This window comes from Diabrotica virgifera, chromosome 4, assembly GCF_917563875.1.
Source record: "Diabrotica virgifera virgifera chromosome 4, PGI_DIABVI_V3a".
Taxonomy (NCBI): Eukaryota; Metazoa; Arthropoda; class Insecta; order Coleoptera; family Chrysomelidae; genus Diabrotica; species Diabrotica virgifera.
In genome coordinates, this window is record NC_065446.1 from 78,071,895 (window position 1) to 78,095,536 (window position 23,642).

Genomic DNA, 23,642 nt, shown 5'->3' on the forward strand with positions numbered 1-23,642 from the left:
AATTCCAATGAAGCTAAAGGGAAAATTCTATAAAACAGCCATAAGGCCGGCTATGATGTACGGAACTGCATGTTGGGCAGTGAAGAAGAAAGAGGAACAGCGAATGCATGTGGCGGAAATGATAATGCTTAGATGGATGAGTGGAGTGACAAAGAAGGATAAAATTAGAAATGAGTATATTAGGGGAAGTCTAGGTGTGGCACCAATTGATGCCAAAATGAGGGAGCATAGGTTGAGATGGTTTGGTTATGTTCAACGTCGAGACGTTAATCACCCAATACGAATAATAGCTGAAGTGCAGATTCCTGGAAGGAGTTTGAGAGGAAGACCAAAGAAGACCTGGTGGGAGACGATAAGGCAGGACATGTTGGTAAAGGGGATTGACATTGATATGACCCAAGATAGAATTGTGTGGAGAAATGCAATTAGGGAAGCCGACCCCTCATATGGATAAGGCATAAAAAATGATGTGTTTCCTTAGTGTTACCATGGTATGTCTACATATTGGCCCTTCTTTTCACGGTTTGCGTGTGGAAGTGATATTATACAATGTCCGTGATTGTTGTAGTTGACGAGCCTAAAATATCACCAGGTCCCAAGAGTCTTAGACCTGCTGTCTTCCTAGCTACCTGGTCAGCAAAATCTATACATAAAAATAGACGTCGCCGCCCAAAATCCCGACAGCCAAAGTCCCGACAGCCAAAATCCCGACGGCCAAAACACCGACACACCAGAGAATCCCGACACGCCAGAAGCCCGACAGGCCAAAATCCCGACATGCAACAGTCCTTGCATAAGTTAAAATTCCGACTTTTGTTTAATACTTTTAATACAAAATACTTTTGTTTGGTAACAAAAAATAAAAAACAGATGGCCATAAACAAAAACAAGAAAGAAATGTAATTATATGTTAAAAGAAACTTATCAAACCTGTTGCGATTCTGGTCTGTCGGGATTTTGGCCTGTCGGGATTCTGGCGTGTCGGGATTTTCGCCGTCGGGATTGTGGCTGTCGGGATTTTGGGATAGACCCAAAAACAGACTACCCAAAGTCACACTTATCAGCTGAGCTCAAATTTAAAAGTAACAAAAATTAAAGAAATATTCGTAACCGCAAAAATGGTAACGGACAATTCCTAACGCCGTCAATTCGTAACGGCGCCACTTCGTAAAATCGACAGTTCGTAACTGTAACTACTCGTAACGGTATGATTCGTAACGTCAAAATTGAATTATTCTGTTTATTTTTGTTAACATGGAAAACAATTTTTATTACAGTTGCAACTGAGATTAAGTTTATAAATCTAACAAACCAGCATTAGGATAAACATTCTTAACACATTTCATATTTCGTACAGAAATATATTTTGAAAATTGTGAAAAAGTGTTAAATAATTCTAGTTGTAACAGTCGTTTTACTACTTTAAAGTGATAATTCACGGAAAAAATATTCTTTAGTTGTTATAGGCCTAGATTCCGCGTACCAATAAAATTTTATTAATAGCAAACTGAAAATTTATCAATAGCATAACGGTGTCTAGTCAGACAAAGTTTGATGTACGGAAACACTGGAACAGGGGAAGTTTTAAATGTGGAACAGTTTACTGGTTTCGAACGTCAGACTACGAAAACGTTCCATGTATTTTATCGGGCTGAATTTCCAATTGGTTTGATTCCCTTTCATTAAACTCTCATGCAAAAATCAGACTGCTATTTACCACCAATATAATTCCTATCAAAAAGCTCAAACAGAAGATATAGTTTCTACAATTCTACAATTCTTTTCTACAATTCTAATTGGAAAATTATCCAAACTATCTATAGCTTAAGACCTGTTTCCTTTAAAATCATATTCTTCACCGTGTTTCATGACTTCTTTTCGGCCACGGTAAAATATTTCAAAATTTTCAAATTTTAAAAATACACATAGCTAACGTGTCAAAGAAATGATATTGTGTCATTGTGTCATTGTGATATTGTGTGTTACAAAAAAAAATGAAATTAATCGTTACCGCTTCACAAGTTGCTTTACTCGTGTATGTATTGTTTATATGATCTGTACATTTTATCGGTTGAAAGTGCCTATTTTTGAAATTGCTGTATTTGAACGGCTTGAACGAGTCACATCACGAGTGTCTGCATATTTTGAACAGCCATATTTAAACTAATTTTAGTCTTATAGAAAAGCAAAAAATCCAAAATATTCAGAAAAACAAAACTGACATTGTTTTTACTGTTTGAAGTTTTTGATATGACTAATAATTTTTAAGTTATTTTGAAAAAAAAGGGATTTTTCCAAATTAAAAACTAACAGAAATTTACTTTCAAATTAATTAAGTTTTTTCAAAAATTAGCACTTTAAACCAATAAAACTTACCGATCATATAAATAATGCTCAAGTAGAGCAACTACTTATTTTTCATGCTAGAAACTTTTTTTAACAAAAATAAAGTTTTCGCTAAACACTTCCTCATTTTAAAACATTCTTAAAATTCAAAATGGGGTTTTTCCAAAAACTTCCAGCTTCATTTTTTGCGATTTCACTTTTTAATATACGATTTGGAATTTGACGAATATGAACCTATTTTTTATTATGTACATCCCTGCTTCTACTGAGTTCAAAGACCTTATACGAACACCATTTTTTTCACTATTTTAAAGGCTATCCTATTTTTGCTGAGAATGTTTTTTCCGATAAAATACTTACTTTTTGAGATATTTGCGGGAAAACGATCTGAGAACGTGTTTTTGTTAAAAAATGAATATAATCACTCGAAAATAATTCGAAAAGCATTATTGACTAAGTCAAAAAACCCTATTGAACATAAACTAACAATGAGATCAAGAAGAGGACATTACCTCTGAATTCTATCCTACTGCATGCATTTTAATGAAATTTTGGGAATAGTCTCTACTTATCTCCTAATTCAAAGTCTACCCTATATTATACCATGGCGTTTTGGGGACGGTTTCCACCCCAAAATTTTTTGGTTAAAATAACCACCGAAGTGCCTAGAGAACCTAATTCTAAGCAAAAATAGTTCTATATTTTTTTTGAAAACTCAATACTTTTTGAGTTATTCGTTGAAAATTGGTTATTTTCATTGAAACATAACACCTTTTTTCGAAAAGTTTTTTTTCGAATACCTTAAAAACTATGCATCTAACTAAAAAACTATAAAAAACATTTATGTAGCTTTAAAAAAAAACAGGAGATTCGTTCGTTCATAAATCTTCCAGTTATAATACAAAAAGGGATATGGTAGGTGAAAAAAGATTGTTTTTTGGTGCATGCTCAAATCAGTGTATTCAACTTGAAATAACAGAGATACGCTTGATATTTATACAGGGTGAGGCAGATAAAGGGCCTATTAGTAATATCTCGAGAACTCAAGGTAAGAAAATTATGAAAATCGGAATACAGGGGTTTTGAGGTGTGAACTATTTAATGAAAATATTTTGGTCTCTTTGCTACTTCCGGTTATACCGGAAGTTGGTTGTAACTTCGTTTTTTTAAATAGGACACCCTATATATTTTTACATTTTTGGATTCTCCTTGATTTCTTCTTAAAATATAAGTTTTTGTAATATTATACAGGGTAGGTTAAAAGATAATTACGTTTTTTGATTAATTTCGTAGCAAAATTCACACCTTGTAGAATTGTAGTAGTTTGACATAATAAACTCTGTTTATGTTCAAATGATTTTTAATATAGTCTACTATGTTAAGGATTATTGGTATAGTTAAATTTTTCCTATTTTGTATACAGGGTTGGTCGAAACTCAGAATGAGTATTTTCTGAGTTTTCTTAAATGGATTTTAGTATTGTTATGAAATGTTATTTTAGGATACTTTTTAATTTCTTAAGCAGTCCCTATACCTAACTGGTTCAATTTGTGAGTTATTGGTGATTCAAGCCAAACATTAATTGCAACACAAAATACCTGAAATTTTATTAAGTTGGCCGTAAAAATATTCAATCACAAATTATTTTTCGGAAATAAATACATACTAATCGAGACTGATACTTAAAATTGCCAATAATGGTTGAGGTATCAAAATATCTACGTAGTTAAGATTGTTGGTGCGATTAAAAATTAAGCACAAATTAAAGCAGTTGGGTATAGGGAATGCTTAAGAAATTAAAAAGTACCATAAAATACCATTTCATTACAATACTAAAATATAGTGTGTTCCATTTAAGAAAACCCAGAAAATACACATTCCGAGTTTCGACCCACCCTGTATACTAAAATTCAAACTTTAGCTATACTAATAATTGGTAACAATAGTAGACCATATTAAAAATCATTTGAACATACAAAGGGATTTTACCCTATATAATATTACAAAACCTTATATTCTAAGGAAATAAGAAATCGAGGAGAATCCAAAAACGTAAAAATATATAGGGTGTCCCATTTAAAAAAACGAAGTTACAATCAACTTCCGGTATAACCGGAAGTAGCAAAGGGTCCAAAATATTTTCATTAAATTGTTCACACCTCAAAACCCCTATATTCCAATTTTCATAATTTTCTTTACTTTAGTTCTCGAGATATTTCTAATAGGCCCTTTATCTGCCTCACCCTATATACTTCTCATTTTTTCTTAAAATAAATTAGTCATCATAATAGACATTTAATATTTCCCAATTTGAATGTCTTTTCAAGCACTACAAAAGATATTGGTAGCATATTATACAACCTAAAATCGACCGTTTCTCTGTTATCTCAAGTTCATTACACCGATTTGAGCATGCACCAAAAAACAAACTCTTTTCATCTACCATATTTTATCTGTTTTTTATTATAACTAGAATATGTATGAAGGAACGAATCTCTTTGTTTTTTATAAGCTACAAAAATGTTTTATATTTTTTTTTTTTTAGTTAGATGCATAGTTTTTAACTTATTCGCAAAAAAACCGTCCGAAAAACTGTCATTTTTCAATGAAAATTACCAATTTTCAACCATGAATAACTCAAAAAGTATTGAATTTTCAAAAAGAAATTATAAGTAAGTTTTTGCTTAGAATTAAGTTCTCTAGCCACTTATGTTGTTATTTTGACCAAAAAATTTTCCACCCACTTGAAGGGGCGGGAACCGCCCCCAAGATAAAAGCGCCGTAGTACATAGGGTAGAGTTGGTTTCTTGAGCTATTCCCTACTTACTGTGAAAATATCAAGTAAATCGATGTAGTAGGATGAGATTCGGAGCCAAATACCCTCATTGACTGCCCTAACAAAAGTTGCTTAGAATTAGTCAGTTTATCCAATTCCGGACCTACTTTGAACGTAGATTTTTTCACCCCTGAGAAGAAGTGAAACTCCCAGTACAAAAGTACATATCGGCACAATATGACTTTTTTATTTGACATGTTAGTTGTGTGTGTGTCAAATTTCATGTCCATCCAAGCGGTTCTTTAAAATTTGAATAAAAAACCGTGAGTAAATGGACTATAATAGCTAATTACAGAATAGTAGACAAGCTTTTGTAATTAGTTTTACTTATTCAAATTTAACTGGTAAACTAGTTGTAAGCCTAAAATTTGGTGAAGTAGCAAATAACTAAAGGCACATTTACAACATTGGCAATTAAATTAAGAGCCCGAGGCAGGCACTGTAAAGATGAAAAGTGTCCAAGGCCATCTAGATAAGACAGTCAAGTGGTTTGTAAGATGTTATCAACATAACGCGCAGCTGCCATACTGCCTCGAATAAACACAAGTGTTGATCGGCTACCATAGGCAATAGTTCCCCAAACCATTACTTCAACTGTCAAAGCCATAATCGATACCTCATCGCTCTCCACCGCGGGATCTTACCATCCTACGACCATCATGCAGTCCTCTATAAAGCTGGGATCCATCGCTGGATGCTATATTATGCCATTCTGTCACCCAATGCTGCCGTTTTCTGCACCAATTCAAACGTTGATGACAGTGATGCGCAGTCAAAGGAAGCCGTGGGCGCAATAAAACCAGACCAAAGCCTCGAATGCCACGGTATAATGTACTCATAGTAACAGGTCTGCCTTCTCCTACAAACCATTGGTCAACGATTTGACGCGTAGTAGCAAAACGGACTCGCAGAGCCAGTAGTCGAAAACGACTATCTTGACTATCTTTGGAACACTTTGGTTGATCAGTTAGTCTTCTTCGTATTCCTCTACCTTCGTTTGTCTACACACGACACACTCGTATAACTTTCATTGCTTCACAATTAACACGACGGCCAATGTCGCGATACGATAAACCCATATCTCTATCGGCAACATTTCTAACACTGTCAAAATTGCTAAGATGGTGTTCATTTTGGTGTCTTCGAACTCAAGACATTTTCTTACACTGAATACAATAAGACTGAGGAATACTAACTAAAAATTTATGTACTAGCCGGTTTTCATAAATCGGTATCCTTGCCGGTTTTCATGAATCGGTCTCTTCGCTAAAAAAATAAAAACAAATTATTTTTACAAAAGTATGAAAGATAAAATATTGATATTGTTATCAAAACATGCTTTAAATAATATAGTCATTCTAATAATATAGCCACATAATTATAACCAGATAGATCAAACTAAAATCCGACAGAAAGGAGACGAGTACAGAGAAGTCTCATGAGAAGAATTTGTAGGATATTATCAACAAGAAAATAACTGACATGAACACAATTAATAGAGAAATGCAACGAAAGCTCTTGAAAGCAGGCCTGACTGTGGCAAAGAAAACGAAAAGTAAATAAGACAAAATAAGCGTTGGAACAAAACGGTTGATGGAAAAGAGACTCCTATTTCTAAGCGAAGGAAAGCGAAACACCGACGGTTTCAAAGAATTGAATAAACAAATATAGAAAGGAAGACTTAAGGATCTACAATGAAAATATGGTAGAAAAAATTATAGAAAAGAATCGAGGCCTAAAATTTCTTAAAACCAAACATAGGAAAGCCTCTAATAATCTAATTTAAAGATAAAGATGGAAAAGAACTAAATCCTAAAAGTTACACAAACATTTTACCGTGATTTATATTCCTCAAAAAAAGACCCAGACAACACAGCAAAGGAAAATCTTAAGAAAAAGATAATAAATGTGAACTCAGAAGTACTCCCTAATATCGAATCCTTTGAAATAAAACAAGCTATGGCACAACTAAAGAACAATAAGGCTCCGGGCCCAGATGGAATACTTGCCGAAATGTTAAAAGAGGAAAGTGAGATTATTCTAGAAGAATTGAAAAATCTTTTCAACGAATGCCTTCACAAAGGAGAAGTCCCAGATGAATGGAAAGAAAGCTTGACAATAATTCTCTTCAAAAAAGGAGACCGGGGAGATCTGAAGAACTATAGGCATAGGCCCATTTCCCTGTTGTCCCAAATGTACAAACTGTTTATGAGAGTAATAACTAATAGGCTATCGTCGAAGCTTGATAGCTATCAACCGGTAGAGCAGGCAGGATTCCGAAAGGGTTACAGTACAGCGGATCATCTTCTTACAGTCAGAACGCTAATAGAGAAAGTCAATGAATATCACTTAAACTTATACATTGGCCTCGTTGATTATGAAAAGGCATTCGACTCCATAGAACTTTGGGCACTAGGGAGAGCTATGAACAACTGCAGGATAGACTCTCGATACAAAATGCTCATACATAATATTTATCAGAAAGCTACACTGATGAGAAAACCAAAGCTTTACCAATCAACAGAGGAGTTCGCCAAGGAGACGTTATTTCACCAAAGCTGTTCACACTGGGAATTGAAGAAGACGTGTTCAAAGACATTAACTGGGTAGATAAAGGAATAAGTGTTAATGGAAGAAAACTGAGTCATTTAAGATATGCTGACGACATTGTAATATTCGCTACAAGTTTCGAAGAATTACAGACCATGATGACGCAACTATTTCAAGCTTCGGAAAAAGTGGGTCGTAACCCGCGAGTGGTCGCTATATGAGATTCTCTCTCACGGTTTCAGAAAATTGCGCACAACTTTTTTTCTGGGAAATTATACGCGCTGTAGTTCCTTCTAGTCTGCTAACTATCCTCCCTCGACAATCTAATAGACTCGTCCGCTCAGATAGTTTTCTTAGTATCACCATTTTGTTGAGTCAGTACGCTTCATGTGAGAGATTCTCTCATCAAGCGACCACTGGCGTCACAGTTGATGACGCCAATTTAATAAAAATTAATTTGATTATTCCCCATAAAACCTAAAATAATATCCTTTTATGATGTAATAAATGGTGGCGTGGATGTGGTCGATGATATGAAAATCCTATATTCTGTTTCACGGCTTAGTTGTAGATGGTCACTTACCACATATTTTTCAATGTTGGCGGCATCAACAGTCACATTTTATATAAAGATAATAATAATAATAAAACAGAAAAACGTCGTGTCTTTTTAAAGCAAATGGCTTTATCGTTGATGAAACCTCATCTTTTTTGTAAAATTTTGCAAAAGAAGGCAAAAGTTGGATATGTGAGAGAAAATCTCACGCGCGACCACTCGCGTAACAACCAGCCTAGCGACCAATGCCGGGTTAAGATGAATTTGGAAAAAACAAAAGTAATGACGAATACACCGAACATTACAAAAATAACGTTGAATGACATAGATTTAGAAACAGTAAGCGAATACACTTACCTGGGATAGATAATGTAAGTTAACAAAGAAAATCAAACTGCCGAAATTACTAGAAGAATAAGGTTAGCGTAGGCAGGATTTGGAAAACTGAGTTGGATCTTGAAAAACACTAAAATAGAACAATATTTGTGAACCAGAGTTTATGATCAGTGTATCCTCCCTATACTTACGTATGGTTCACCATAGGCGTAACCGGGATGATCCTAAGGGGGGGTTACAACTACTGAAAGGTCTCTGAGGAGTATGGTGTTAAGCATATAGAGCTCAAAGTCCATCCCAATGGGGGTGGGGTTACAACCCACAAAACCCCCCTGGTTACGCCTATGTGGTTCACAGACGTGAACACTCACCAAGGCGAATATGGATAAAATAGTAAAGGCACAGAGAGCGATAGAAAGATCAATGTTCGGAGTGAGGCTCATAGACAAAAAAAACAAATACATGGATTAGAAGCAAAACCAAAGTAAAAGACGTAGGAGAACATGCTGCCAAACCAAAATGGAGCTTCGCAGGACACAATGCCCGACTGAAGGATAAAAGATGGAATCACGAAATACAACAATGGAGACCGTTGTTAGGAAGAAGTAGAGAAAGGCCACAAATGAGATGGGCCGATGACATAAAGAAGTCTGGAGGACACAACTGGAAACAGGTGGCGCAAAATAGACAACACTGGATTGAATTGGGGGGGGGGGGCTATGTCCAAAGTTGGATTACTGAAGGCTGAAGAAGAAGAAGAAGAAATAGCCAATAAATTAAGTTCAGGACATTATGCCTTCTGGGTACAACATTTCTAATGCTATTGAGTAGGTATATTATAGTCTCCCAATGTTAAATAATAATATATTTGTTAAGAGCGTGCAAGTGGTATACCGAATTTGCAAATATATTCTTGAATCGTTTATTGTTAAAAGGGGATAAGTACCATTTTACACTTTTCGATTTATAGTAAAAAAAACCCTTCACTCTTTCTATAGGAGCGTCATTTTGTGTTAAATTCAGTTTCGCAGTATAAACTAGATCCATGCAGTGCATCAATGCTTGCTTCCTTTCAACAGAAAATGACGCGGATAAAGAAAGAGAGAAGGGTTTTTTACTGTAACTCGATAAGTAGAAAATGGCGCTTGCTTCCTTTCAACAATAATCGATTCTCTTAAGATAGAGGATTCTTATAAATAGCTGAAGCTTCAGACATACCTATGGCTTTTAAAAACATATTCTTAACCATTATTAAAAGCTGATTACAGAATAACAAACAAGCTTCCGTAATTAATTATACTTATTCAAATTTAACTGGTAAACTAGTTGTAAACCTAAATTTTGGTGAAATAGCAAATAACTAAAGGCACATTGAAAACAGTTGCAATTAAATTAAGAGCCCGAGGCAAGCATTGTAAAGATGAAAAGTAATAACCACTGCGAAAATCCACAAATTGGAAATAGAAAAGTTTCACACTTCTCTTGGCTACAGAAAGGGTTTTTCAGAGAAAACTTTTCCGGAGAATATTTTAACTTTTTAAGTTCATTTAGCACTACACGAAAAGGTACTAAGGGTTTATAATAACGTCGGTTTGAAATTTCGATGAGGCTAAATTAAATTTATTTAGCTCAACCCGCGGGATTAAAATTAACTGAAAACGATAACACATGAATTTGTTGAGCTAACTTATTTAGGATGAAATATTCAGAAAATTTAAACAGTTTGTAATTAGTTGGAGTTATTAAAAAGTCCGAGAGAGCCAATCCAACTTGATTCGTTGCCAGCAAAAAAAAATAATTCAATTATAGCACACACGGCAGACAAATCAGACGAAGGAATAGAAAGTTTTCGTGAGATTTGAAGAAAGTCTTTAGTAAGTTAAAAATTTATGGAGTAACACTTTAGTTATGGGTGACTTAAACGCCAAAATAGGGAAGGATCGTTATGATGATGTAGGCAAAAGAGAGATACACTCGGCTATAGGGAATATTCGGCATCCTTGATAATTTTTAATACTATTTAAATTTCGCGCCAATTATGGTATGAATGTTGTAAGAAAATATATGGTTCTTATTTTACCGAAATAACCATATATTGAGTTGCTGAATAAAAGACAACATAAAAGGAGTAGCAAGACTTTTTAAACCCTTATCCGGGCAAGGTGGGTCCAACGGGCCCGAAACGCCAATTTCTTTATCATAAACTGATAAAACAAATTTTATTGAATTTTATGCATCACTGAATGTGTTTAGAAGTATGTTTCCTTCAACATAGTCATGAGCTATTCAAAATATTCATTATCATTTTTAAAATTATTGCGTTGAAAGAATTTTGTCACGTAAATGGGCAACACGGGCCCGTCGGACCCTATTTTTGTTTATATCTAAAGTCTAAATCTTTGTTACAGAAGTTAATCTGGCAGTCAGGTAATGTTTTTGTGGATTATCTAAAAGACTTTTGTGATTCCGGATATCCAATAATAATATCTAAACGTGTAACAAACAATATAAACATCTCGTTGATGAGAACATCCAAAAGATGCTTACAATAAGTGTTATATCTATTCTAAATGAATTTTAAAAACTAATAATCATTATTGGAATGCAATAATATTATTAGGAAGGTACCTATACATATTTTGAAATAAATAATGCATCTGCTCTCAGTTGTTTGATATCAATGTTAGTGTCGACAAGTAAGCTCCTAAAATTATATTGAATTATAGTGAAAATAAATTACTAATATATGGTTTTCTTATTTTTATTGTTTTTTTTTTTAATCTAATACACTTAATAATAATTTAATTTGTCATATCAATTTGTTACTCTAGTTGGGAATAAGCTAATCTTGTGGCTCAGTCCCAACTAAAATAGTAAATTGATATGACAAAGTAATAATTTGTAAAAGGAAAATAATAATATTCTCCTGACATGCGTTTTATTCATGTTGTAAAGATTATTTTTGTCTGTACTTAATAGATGAGCTGCTAATTACGATAATATTTCTCAGAAGGGTTGTGAAACGATAATGAAAGGCAACAACACCGTAATCTTTTTCCAGTTTACCTATAGGCCAGGGTAATAAGACAAAAATATACCCTGTTCGTGACACTTCAGAAGCCAGGGTACTGAAGCGTTTTTTCAAAAGGTAATACATATAGGAACAAATTATAACTATTTCCTGCGTAGGATCTGGCGATTGAACCGATCTCAATGAAATTTACCGTATGGTTTTAATATGCCATACAATATTTCTGGGTAAAACATCAAGGTCGTAAGTGTAGTATAATGGTTGAAAAACGTAAAATGCGAATACTTGTTTTTTGTGGTTTTTTCCCAATTATTGCTATTTTGCAACAAGGGTGACAAGTTTTAAAATTTTTAGCTAATCTTATATTCTAGATAATTTAATTAGTCAACTTTTACGTTAGTGTAACTTTTCTCGGAAGTAAGTATTTTTAAAGTTTTAATCAAAAACAAAACAAAAATTGAATTTTTCCTTTATTTTTTGACATTTTGAATATTTAAATAATATTCCGGACCTTTTCAAGTGGGAGTATAACTCATTTATTATTACATGTGTTAATTCCAAGTAATTTCGGCAAAAAATTATGAATCAATTCTCAACGTTCATCTCAAAACAGATACGCCCTGGACTATTAGGAAATTATTAGGCATTTCCAGACTTTTGGTGCACTCTGTATAAACTTTTGAATAATAAAATACATATATACTAATAAAACATAAATATATTCATCGATGATAGAAAGTACCTATTTAGTTTCATATCTATTCGGCTATTTGCTTCTTACTATAAATCAAAGAGCCGATGCGCGATGGTTTAGCTGGTGAACCGCCCGATATGGTTAGTTTGTATAGTTCACATAGAGTGTATTAATCATTTTATTGCGGATAGTGTAGTGTTTTCCTATAATATCGAGTTTGTGGTTGGTATATTGGTTTACGAGTTTTGGTTTTGCTTCGAACCTAAAGTCCACCAGAAAATCAAACACAGGCTGTTTGCAAAGTTTCGATCGAAGTAGATTTACCGTAACATAAACAAATTTACGTATGGATATAAATCAGAAAATATGGCTCTAACAACAATTAAAAGTAATAACTTTACATGATGAGTAGTGCAGCCGATATGTAAAACAATTGTGTATATAATGAAAGAAGTATATAATTTGGACCATATATACTACACATCTAAAGGTTCAAATTTAGATAAGAGGTCATCTCAGAGTTTGCCTTTTATAAAAATGGCGGGCATTTAAAATGACGCCTATACATACGTGACTAATAGCACGATAACTTTTGAACGAAAAGTCCGATTTCAACCAAATTAGGTATATAGGTTCTTTTTTTGATGTATAAGATCAAGGTCTTGAACCGGAGGAATCGGTTTACCAAAAGTTGTGTTTTTCCTGGTTTTTATGTAAAAACATGTTGTTTTTTTCAATTCTTTCATCCTCTATATATTAGTTCTTCAAAAAGTTAATACCGTCGTTGAAGAGAGCGTGAAATTATTTTTTAGGAAATATTTTGAACTTTTTAGTAATGGTAATTACCATTTAATAAATGCATAACGTATCTTCACATGTACCTATGAGCGACAGACTTGTGCAAATGTTATAAGAATTATTGGCATTTAACGGTAGAAGCATGTAATTTGGACCACATATACTACACATATAGAGGTTCGAATTTAGATATCAGGCCATCTCATATTTTGCCCTTTACAAAAATGGCGGGCATTCAAACTGGCGACTATATATATGTTACTTATAGCACGATAACTTTTGAACAAAAAGTCCGATTTCAGCCAAATTTGGTATCAAGGTTCTTTTCTTGACGATAAAAATCGAGGTCTTGAACCGGAGGAATAGGCTTACCAGAAGTTGTGTTTTTACTTTTTTTTTATGTAAAAATATGTTGTTCTTGTTTCAATTCTTTCACCCTGTATATATTAAATATTTCAAAAAATAATACCGCCATTGAAAAGAAAGTAAAAATATTTTTAAAAACATATTTTGAACTTTTTGATTATGTTAATTATAATTTAATAAATGCATAACGTATCTTCACATGTGCCTATGTAGACCAGGACTAATCTCTAAAAAAAAACGTGTATTTTTGGATGTGAGACGTGGCAATCGGATTTTGTGCAGATAAAGTTAGTTGACACCTTCAGTAATAATAATTGACTTATGCTCCTTCTCAAACATGCCCGGAACATTAATAAAAAAATTAAAATATTTAAAAATTTCAAAAAAATCGATTTTTTCTGCTTTCTTTGCTTATTACTTTAAAACGGTTCCTTTTGGAACAAAGTCGTAAAGAAATAAAATAAAGATAATTGAATTTTTTATAACATACGACTGCTCAAAAATGTCTTAAGTTATTACCTTTTCTGCAATAGAGCAATAAATACAAAATAAGGGGGCAAAATACGCCTGTTGTTATTCAATGTTTCTTAACCACTTTTGTGGAACTAAGAACCTTAGTAATTCGCTTAGAAAATTCTTATAACTTACTTAAATGGTCTACCAAATTTCATTAAAATCGACCTAATAGATTTTGCACAATAAATTTGCAATATAAATGTTTTTAAATAAGTTCAAAATTTTTAAAATCTTTCTGTACAAAAAGTAGACCATTTAGAAGTTGTCTATTTTTTACAATATAAAGAGATGCTCTACCTATTTAATACACTTTACAGAATTAAAATCGGATTATTTAAGAGGCCTCAGCAATGTTTTAAAATTATAAACAATTTTTGGCTTATAAACAAAATAGATTTGTTTAATAATAAAAAAAATATTTTTAACAATGCAAATAATTAAAACCGGTATAATCTGACTTAAACTTTTATACGCTGTCAGCAGAATTGCTATTTTATTTTTTAATCAAAAGTTATTCTCGTTCAAAAATTGTAATTTTTCGATTATATGAATGTTCCAACTCATTTATCTCGAAAACTATGCATCCTACGAAAAAACTTGTAAGAACATTTTACTTAAAATTACGCAAGAAATACAAAAAAATGTTTTATTTTGCGAAAAATCGATGTTATGTAATTCCTCAAGTTCTTTATTTATAACAATCTTATCGACTTCCGGATCAACTGTTACTCAAAAAATTCATGTTCTACGGATCAAAATACATATAAAAAACTTGGGTAAGTCCATCTAAATAAAGGAGCCCCTAACACCCCCTCCTGGATACAGCACTAATTTGTTTATAAGCCAAAAAATTGTTTATAAATTTAAGACATTGCCGAGTCTACTTAAATAATCCAATTTCAATTCTGTAAAGTGCGTTAGATAGGTGAAGTGCTTCTTTATATATAAAAAAAGTGACAAATCTTTGTATGTTCTAGTTTTTGTTGTGCAAGATTTTAAAAATTTTAATTTTTTAAAAAGAGTTTAGATTGCAAAATTATTATGCAAAATCTAGTAGGTTAATTTTAATGAAATTTGGTGGACGATTTTAGCACATAACAAAAATTTTCTAAGCGAATCAGGAAGGTTCCAAGTGTAACCTAAGTGATGGAAAAACATTGAATAAAGACAGGCTTGTTTAGCCCCCTTATGTTATATTTATTGCTATTTTACAGCAAGGATGTTAAATTAAGGCATTTTTAACAAATCTTATCTGATATAAAATTTAATTTCATTTGTTTTATTTCTATACGACTTTGTTGCAAAATGAATCGTTTTAAAGTTACAAGCAAAGTAATTAAAAAAAAACAAATTTTTTGAAATTTTTAAATGTTTTATTTTTTTTATTAATGTTCCGGGCATATTTGAGAAAGAGCATAAGTAAATTATTATTAACGAAGTTATCACCTAACTTTTTCCTCAAAAATCCGAATGCCACCTCTCAAATCCACCTAAAAACAAATCCTTCCTTGTCTAATGTGCAGCAGATTCATTTGAGTGCCCGCAATTTTAGTAAAAGACAAAATCTGAGATGACCTCATATCTAAATTTGAATCTTTGTATGTGTAGTAGGTATATGTTGTCCAAATTATATGTTTCTACCATTAAATGCACAATAATTCTTATATAATTTTTGCACGAATCTGCCGCACATAAGTTCATAGGTACATGTGAAGATACGTTATGGATTTATTACATGGTTATTAATATAACTAAAGAATTAAAAATATTTCCTAAACAGTCTTTTCAACGCTGGTATTACCTTTTTGAAAAAATAAAAAGTTCTAGACTTCTAGACGTTCTAAAACTTAATTGTAGACAAGGCGTTCTACAATACCCATTAAGTGAACCTTATTGAAATTTCTCTAGCTGATTAATCTTGTGATATTGTCCCCACTCCCACAAGAAACTAACATTTTATGTAGATCTCAGACCATCCATTTCGGAGATGGCTAAGGCTTTAGGCTTTTCCGGACATTTGATCCACTCTGTATCAACAATATCAGGCAATTTATAGACTGGGAGATATTATACAGAAGTTCAGCCACGATTTTCTAAGTCCTGCCTTTTGCAATACTGGAAGGGTAGACGATGTAATTACAATCTGTGGAAACATCCACAAATTTCCTGTGACATTTTCCTGTAAAAATTAGATTTTCCCAAAAAATAAAAATAGGGTTTTGCGATGAATTTCTAAGTCCTGCCATATCCGTAGATAGACAGGATACTATCGATTTTATGAAGAAAATTTTTTGGGCAGGACGGTCGCAAAAGTACTTAGGGAGTATATATATATACAAATATGTAATGAAAATAATGAAATTTTCATGATTTTCTAAGTCCTGCCAACTTAATAAACTAAACATATTTATTTCAAAATGATCAAAAAAATATTGGCATGACGTCTCCTAATGTTTAAGTATACTTGTCCCTTGGAAAATTCTGCGGAAAATTCTCACCCTGATTCCGTGATTTTCTAAGTCCTGCCTTTAAAAAGTTATAATACTCAAATACAATCAATACCTTTTCGGTACTCGGCAGGAAGGTTAAACAGTTCTTGTAAGACGGCAGGAGTCCTAGATTTGTAAGAAAATTCGTGAAAAAGTCAACGATTTTCTAAGTCATGCCATTTTGCACATGTTTCAAGAATCTTAATATAAGTCTATATACAAAGAGGCAGGATGGTTTTATGGTTATTTTGTATACAGGGTGGGGCATTAGTGTGGGCTAGTCCAATTACTCGTTTGTCGTAAGATATACGAAAAAAGTTATTTAGGTAAAACATGTGCCACAGATAGGACTATAATTTAACAGTATTTTCTAATATACAGGGCTACCCGTTTTCACAGGGTGACAAAAATTTATGTTTTTTTAAATGAAATACCCTGTATATTTTTACATTTTTGGATTCTACTCGATGTTCTCTTTAATAAAATATAGTGTTTTGAAATATTATACGAGGTAGTTTAAAATATAATTACGTTTTTTTTTTTATTTTGTAGGAACATTCACACCCTATACATATTGTTAGTGATTTGATATCCAAACTTCTATTAATTTATGTTTAAACGATTTTTAATATAGTCTACTATTGTCAGTTATTAATAGTATACCAAAATGTTTAATTTTAGTATACGGGGTTGGTTGAAACTTGAAACTCGGAATGAGTATTTTTTGAGTTTTCTTAAATGGGACACCCTGTATTTTAGTATTATAATAAAATGATATTTTATGGTACCTTTTTATTGGCTAAGCATTTTCTATACCATATTTATATATTAATTTCGGCAGTAAATTGATACAGACAGATTACTCAGGTGGTTTTTGGGGTTTCTGAACAAGAATGTCACATTAGAACAGATCTTTACCTAGTGCCCGGGGAGACTGATATACACGCCGTATTCTTAAATTTCGAGGCTTTCAGACACTAAAGTGATGCAAGTAGATTTCTCGAAGAGTTTTGTGGTTGCTGAACATGAATACGCCATCAGAATCGACCTCCAAAAACTCTCTTAAATTCGAGATCAGTCACCCTTTGCACCAGGTGCTCCGAGGGTCGGTTGTAATGTCATATTCGTGTTCGGCCATCCCAAAAACCATCGAATATTCTGTTTTTTTTTTTTTTAATTTATTGCCGATATCCCACGAAACTCCAGATGGCGTGCCTTAGCAGCAACTCTGGGCACTAGGTGATTCAGAGGTCGGTTCTGCTTGCGTATTCGTAACTCCATAAACCTCAAAAATAACAAAATTTTGCCCTTCATACACCGATTTTGACAGGTTTATGCACTTTTGGATGCATGTTATGCACTAAAATGCAATTTCTACCCATTTTTATATTATACACCTTTTCCTGATGTTATCCTGAACACAATGCAAAAATTTGCAAGTAGATAGATGCTGTATTTAAAAATCGTTATTCTGGTGTTGTTAGTGTTAGTAAATTTTGCTATCAAATATAGGAAACAATATCAGGATAATATCTACAATCCTACAATATTAGGAAAACGAGTTGAGTGCGGCAACTCAGCGCCTGTTACATGCGTGTGTATTTTGTGTTCGAACAAGTAAGAAGGCGGGATAAAATTGCTATGCAACAAAATAAATTAATAACAACAAATTGATTTTAAGGCAATTAATAATTGCAATAAAGGCAATTAATAAATTTAATAATTTTACGGCAATTTAACACAATTCAACTAATCTGAAAATGCTTCCTAAGGCAGATTAAAATAACATAAAACGTGAAAGATGAGACGTGAAACATGAAACTTGAAATAAGAAACAAATAAATTGTGAAAAAACATTTGATTTCATGTGATATACTAATCGAAGAAACAAAAATAAAATTTGTATAGTCGACAATGGAAAGTTATGACGAGGTCGTTGCTGTCATGGCAAACCTTTATTACTTTCTAAGGGAGGCCGCAGATCAAAGAAACGCGAAGTAAAACATAAAACGTAAAACATGAAACAAAATGAATTGTGAAGGGCGAAACCGTTTCAGATTATATACTAATCAAAGAAACAAAATGAAAATTTGTATAGCCAACAATGGAAAGTAATGATGACGAAGTTGTTACTCTTGCGGCAACTTTTTATTACTGCCCAACATCATAATCATAGTACGTATTTGGTTGCAAACGAACTAAGTAATCATCTTCCCAAATTTAAATAATTTTATAGACTGAGTATTCAAACATCTACATTGTTTTATTGTGGGTCCTGGTTTAAAGAAAACTGATATTTTCTTATCATTACCTATTCGAGTACCTCTCCAGGTTATAATAATTGTACAACTCTTCATTCTACTTTACAACAGAAACCAATGCAATATTAAATTCTTGGTTGGAATTCATATTATGCACGTAATTAACTGTCCAAAACAATGAAACTGAAACCGAAAAATACAACACGATCTCTTTCCTGAAACAGATTTCACCAAGATAAAAATGTTTTATGTGCATGAATCACACTCGCTTCTTGTGTGTGCGGACTTCAATTTGTTTAACTCTGTTTTATTTTCATGAAACGTGCCATGTTTTATGTTTCTTTGGTGTGGGGCCTCTCGAAGATAAAAAAGTTTCAGGCACATGAATCACACTCGTTTTATTGGTGGGCGTACTTTTAAATAGACGGAGGCCTATGACCAGTACTAGAAATTCACAATTGATAAAATCGATTCATCTCTGGAAGAGAAATAAACGTAGCAGTTTTCGTTTTTCTAAATAGAATTTTTCTAAATTCTTTTAAACTCAAAAAACCAAAAAGCGAAATATTTTTCACATCGATTTTTCTAGAACACTGCATTGCGTATTCTTCTGAGTTAAAGCAAAAGTACCTTTTAGTACAAAACTATCCCAGAATTCAATAATCCAGTGTCAGAGATGCTTAAAAGTTAGACAGAAAAGTTATTCGATAATATATCCGTTTCCGTACCCAAACGGACCCCTATGACCGGTACTAAAAATTGACAATTGATAATTGACATTTGACAATTTGACCTCTGGAAGATAAATAAGTGTACCAGTTTTCGTTTTTCCAAATAAAAGCGTTCTGCAGCTATTTTAAAGAAACTAATTACAAGACATCGATATGCTTCTTCTAGACGAAGCATATCGAAGTAGAGGTCGTCCGCCAACCAGATGGTCTGATGACATTTGTAAAGTTGTAAACGGTTTTAGATTAGTGTTTTTTAAGCATACTCGACATGGTATGACTCAAGAAAAATGTGGTGATATGAATATGTTTGTATAACACCCTGAAATAATTTTACAGACAGATAATTTAATTTTTTTATACGAAATAACTATACAACCATCCTGCCTCTTTGAAAATAGATTTATATTAACCTTCTTGAGATATGTGCGAAATGGCATGACTTAGAAAATCGTGTAATTTTCCACGAATTTTCTTACAAATTTTTTAACTATATATAGTAAAAAAAGTGTAACTAAACATCCTGCCATTTTGCATAATGTATACTGAAATTATTTATTTTGTAACAAAATTTATTTTATGACTTAGAAAATCACGGAACCAGAGTGAAAATTGTATACAAAATTTTCCAAGAAACAAGTGCAGTTAAACATTAGGTGACGTAATGCCAATATTTTTTTTGGTCATTTTGAAATAAATATAATTAATTTATTAAGTTGGCAGGACTTAGAAAATCATGAAAATTTCATTATTTTCATTACATATTTGTATATATGTATACTCCCTAAGTACTTTTGCGACCGTCCTGCCCAAAAAATTTTCTTCATAAAATAGATAGTATCCTGTTATTCTATGGATATGGCAGGACTTAAAAATTCATCGCAACTCCCAATTTTTTTATTCATGGAAAATCTAATTTTCACAGAAAAATGTCACAGGAAACCCGTGGATTTTTTCACAAATTGTAAGTACCTTCTCTAACCTTCCAGTATTGCAAAGGGCAGGACTTAGAAAATCGTGGTTGAACTTCTGTTAATATCTCCCGGTTTATTAATGTATGTACTAAAAATCGCACGATCATAGCATAAGCAGGAACACATAACTGACGTTTGATATAGTAAATCTGGTTTATCCCATTTAAACAGTTTATTTAAACACTATCTTATACATTATTCAAATACAGCTTACTAATTTACTTAACAAAAACTGATTATAGGTTTAATCCTAAGCGAAATAAACAAAGTTCAGTTGTCTGCTTTGGAAAACAGATGAATTGACGTCGCACTTCGCTTTAATTTTCTCGTGAGCGCTTAATAGAATCCAGAATATAATATAATTTGGGATAATTTGCTTAACATTCATAGCGAGTTTGTCACAAGTAAAGTGTAGATTACGTTGGATAAGAGCTGTTTAAATACTGTATTTCCCTAAACAAAATTAGGCTCGTGCTAGGCGCTTGGAAAATAACCGGGTTATTTTTATAATGTTATAGAAAGATTCTCTTTAAATTTTATAGCGTATATCATAAAAATTCTATTTTAAAATGTTCTTCAGCTTTTATAATAATTTACAGAAGAAGATTAGTACATATTGTAACAAAAAAAAAACTTCTGTTGGAGTCAAATTAAGAAATATGATAAACTCCAACACAAGTAAGGAAATGAAAAAACTAATGAGTAGAAGAATTAACAAAACTGCAAATAGTAACTTCTCGTGGGAGATGCCGATGTAACAAAATACTACTCTTGCAGTAGTATCAGTAGAGGAATATGCAAAGATGAAGAGATGGGATGAACTAATAAAAGAAGTACGCAAACTGAATGGAGTTAGGCTATCGATTTATGCAAGAGAACGACAACTTGACACTCAAGGATGGATACGGCCAATTTGCATGCCTGTCGAAGACAGTAGCTCAAAGTAAATAGTGATGTTGACTAGAATGGAAATATTAAGATAATAATAAGGTACTGAACATGAACAAGGATGAATAATTGCTAATGATGAACAACTTGAAGCAAAACAAACAAATTATGGGTGCCAGGAAATTATATCCGATCACTTTCCCAGGTACCTTACACTGCTGTCAAATATTAAATATATTAAATCAGTAAAGGTGAACATAAAGGAATAATAAGAATAAATGATAAACAAAATAAGTAAACAATTACCTAGTAAATAACTACCTAGGTTTGCACAACCTCCGAGTTAAAAATTGAATAGTATGTGACTCTAACATGACAAGGTTATACTTTAACAGGATATACAATATAAGAACAGTCCTCTTATATGTATGTTACAAAATTCAATACCTCTTACTTACATATAGGGTACAGCTCACACGAGACAACCTGTACCAAATGGTTATAGTACGCTTAATACGTACAACTAAATTAAATACCGACAAATATAAATAATAATATAAATAGTACTGTCGCCAGGGGGGGTACAACGGCCTACTTAATTAATTCAGATGGACTTACCCAAGTTCTTTTTATTTATTTTGACCCGTAGAATACGAATTTTTTGGGTAACAGTTGAACCGGATGTCGATAAGATTGTTATAAACAAATATTTTGAGGAATTGCGTAACAGCGATCTTTCGCAAAACAAAACATTTTCTTGTATTTTTTGCCTGATTCTCAGCAAAAAATGGTCTTACAAGTTTTTTCGTAGGATGCATAGTTTTCGAGATAAACGCGGTTGAACTTTTATAAAATCGAAAAAGTGCAATATTTGAAATCAAATAACTTTTGATTAAAAAATAAAATAGAAACTCTGCTTACTACATTTAAAATCTCAAGTCAAATTCTATCGGTTCTGATGATTTAAATTGCTAAAAATTAAGTTTTTATTTGTTAAACAAAGCCATAAATACATAGTGTTTCCCGTGCCCAATGCATGCGTTTTAATGTACGTAATCTACGTAGAAATTGTCTGCAACTGCGCTTACTCGTTCGATTTCAAATGAAAAATGTATTGAAAACATCATTCATGCACTATGTGTTTATAGCTTTGTCTAACAATAAAAAAATTAATTTTTAGCAATGAAAGTAATCAAAACCGATAGAATTTGACTTGAACTTTCAAATGCGGTAAGCAGAATTGGTATTTTATTTTTCAATCAAAAGTTATTCGGGTTCAAAAATTGCAATTTTTCGATTTTTTTAAAGTTCAACCGAATTTATATTGAAAACTATCCAACCTACGAAAAAACTTGTAAAAACATGTTTTGCTTAGAATTGCCCAAAAAATACAAAAAAATGTTTTGTTTTGCGAAAAATCGCTGTAACGTGATTCCTCAAGTTCTTTGTTTATAACAATCTTATCGACATCCGGATCGACTGTTACCCAAAAAATTCGTGTTCTACGGGTCAAAATACATAAAAAAACTTGGGTAAGTCCATCTGAATTAAAGAGACCGTTGTAGCCCCACTGGCGACAGGACTAAAATAAGCAGGCACAATTGGTGCCTGACTAAGGGAAATACAGTAGAATGAATTAAGCAAAGTTAATCAATAAACGTTGAATAAATTGAAGTTAAGACAAAGATACAAACGACTTAAAATGACCGAATAAATGAAGTAAAGCGAATAGACAACAAAATATCTGGGAAAAAAGCAATTCATATTACAACTTAAATTTACTTGAATAATCTCAATCAATCGAAGCAATAATAAAGTATAAAAACCTAATTTCACCGTACTCACCGGAGGGACCGCAGACGTTCGGAAACAATTAGCGTCTCTTTGCAAAGACAATGACGTCGACTTTGCAAAGTAACAAGACACTTACTCAACACACACACTACACATTACACCTGAGTTAGTGATAAGTATACAATTACGTGGCTAAAGGTTATAGTTCTAAATCAAAGCCAGAATCAGAGAAAAAAAAAAAAAAAAACTAATTTTCTGGGCTTATTCCTTGTGTACAAGTAACTTACCATAGATACAATAGTTTGGGAGCTTACTACACTCATGTATATCCAAAACGTCTGAGATCTAAAAACACAATAGTTACTAATATCAGCAAACTGATTGTTCCCAAACAAACCCATTCCTCGAACGACCAGCCAAAGTTTCCCAGAAAATGAGCACCAGGATGGTACAAAACCATGCTTCCTATATTAATGCTG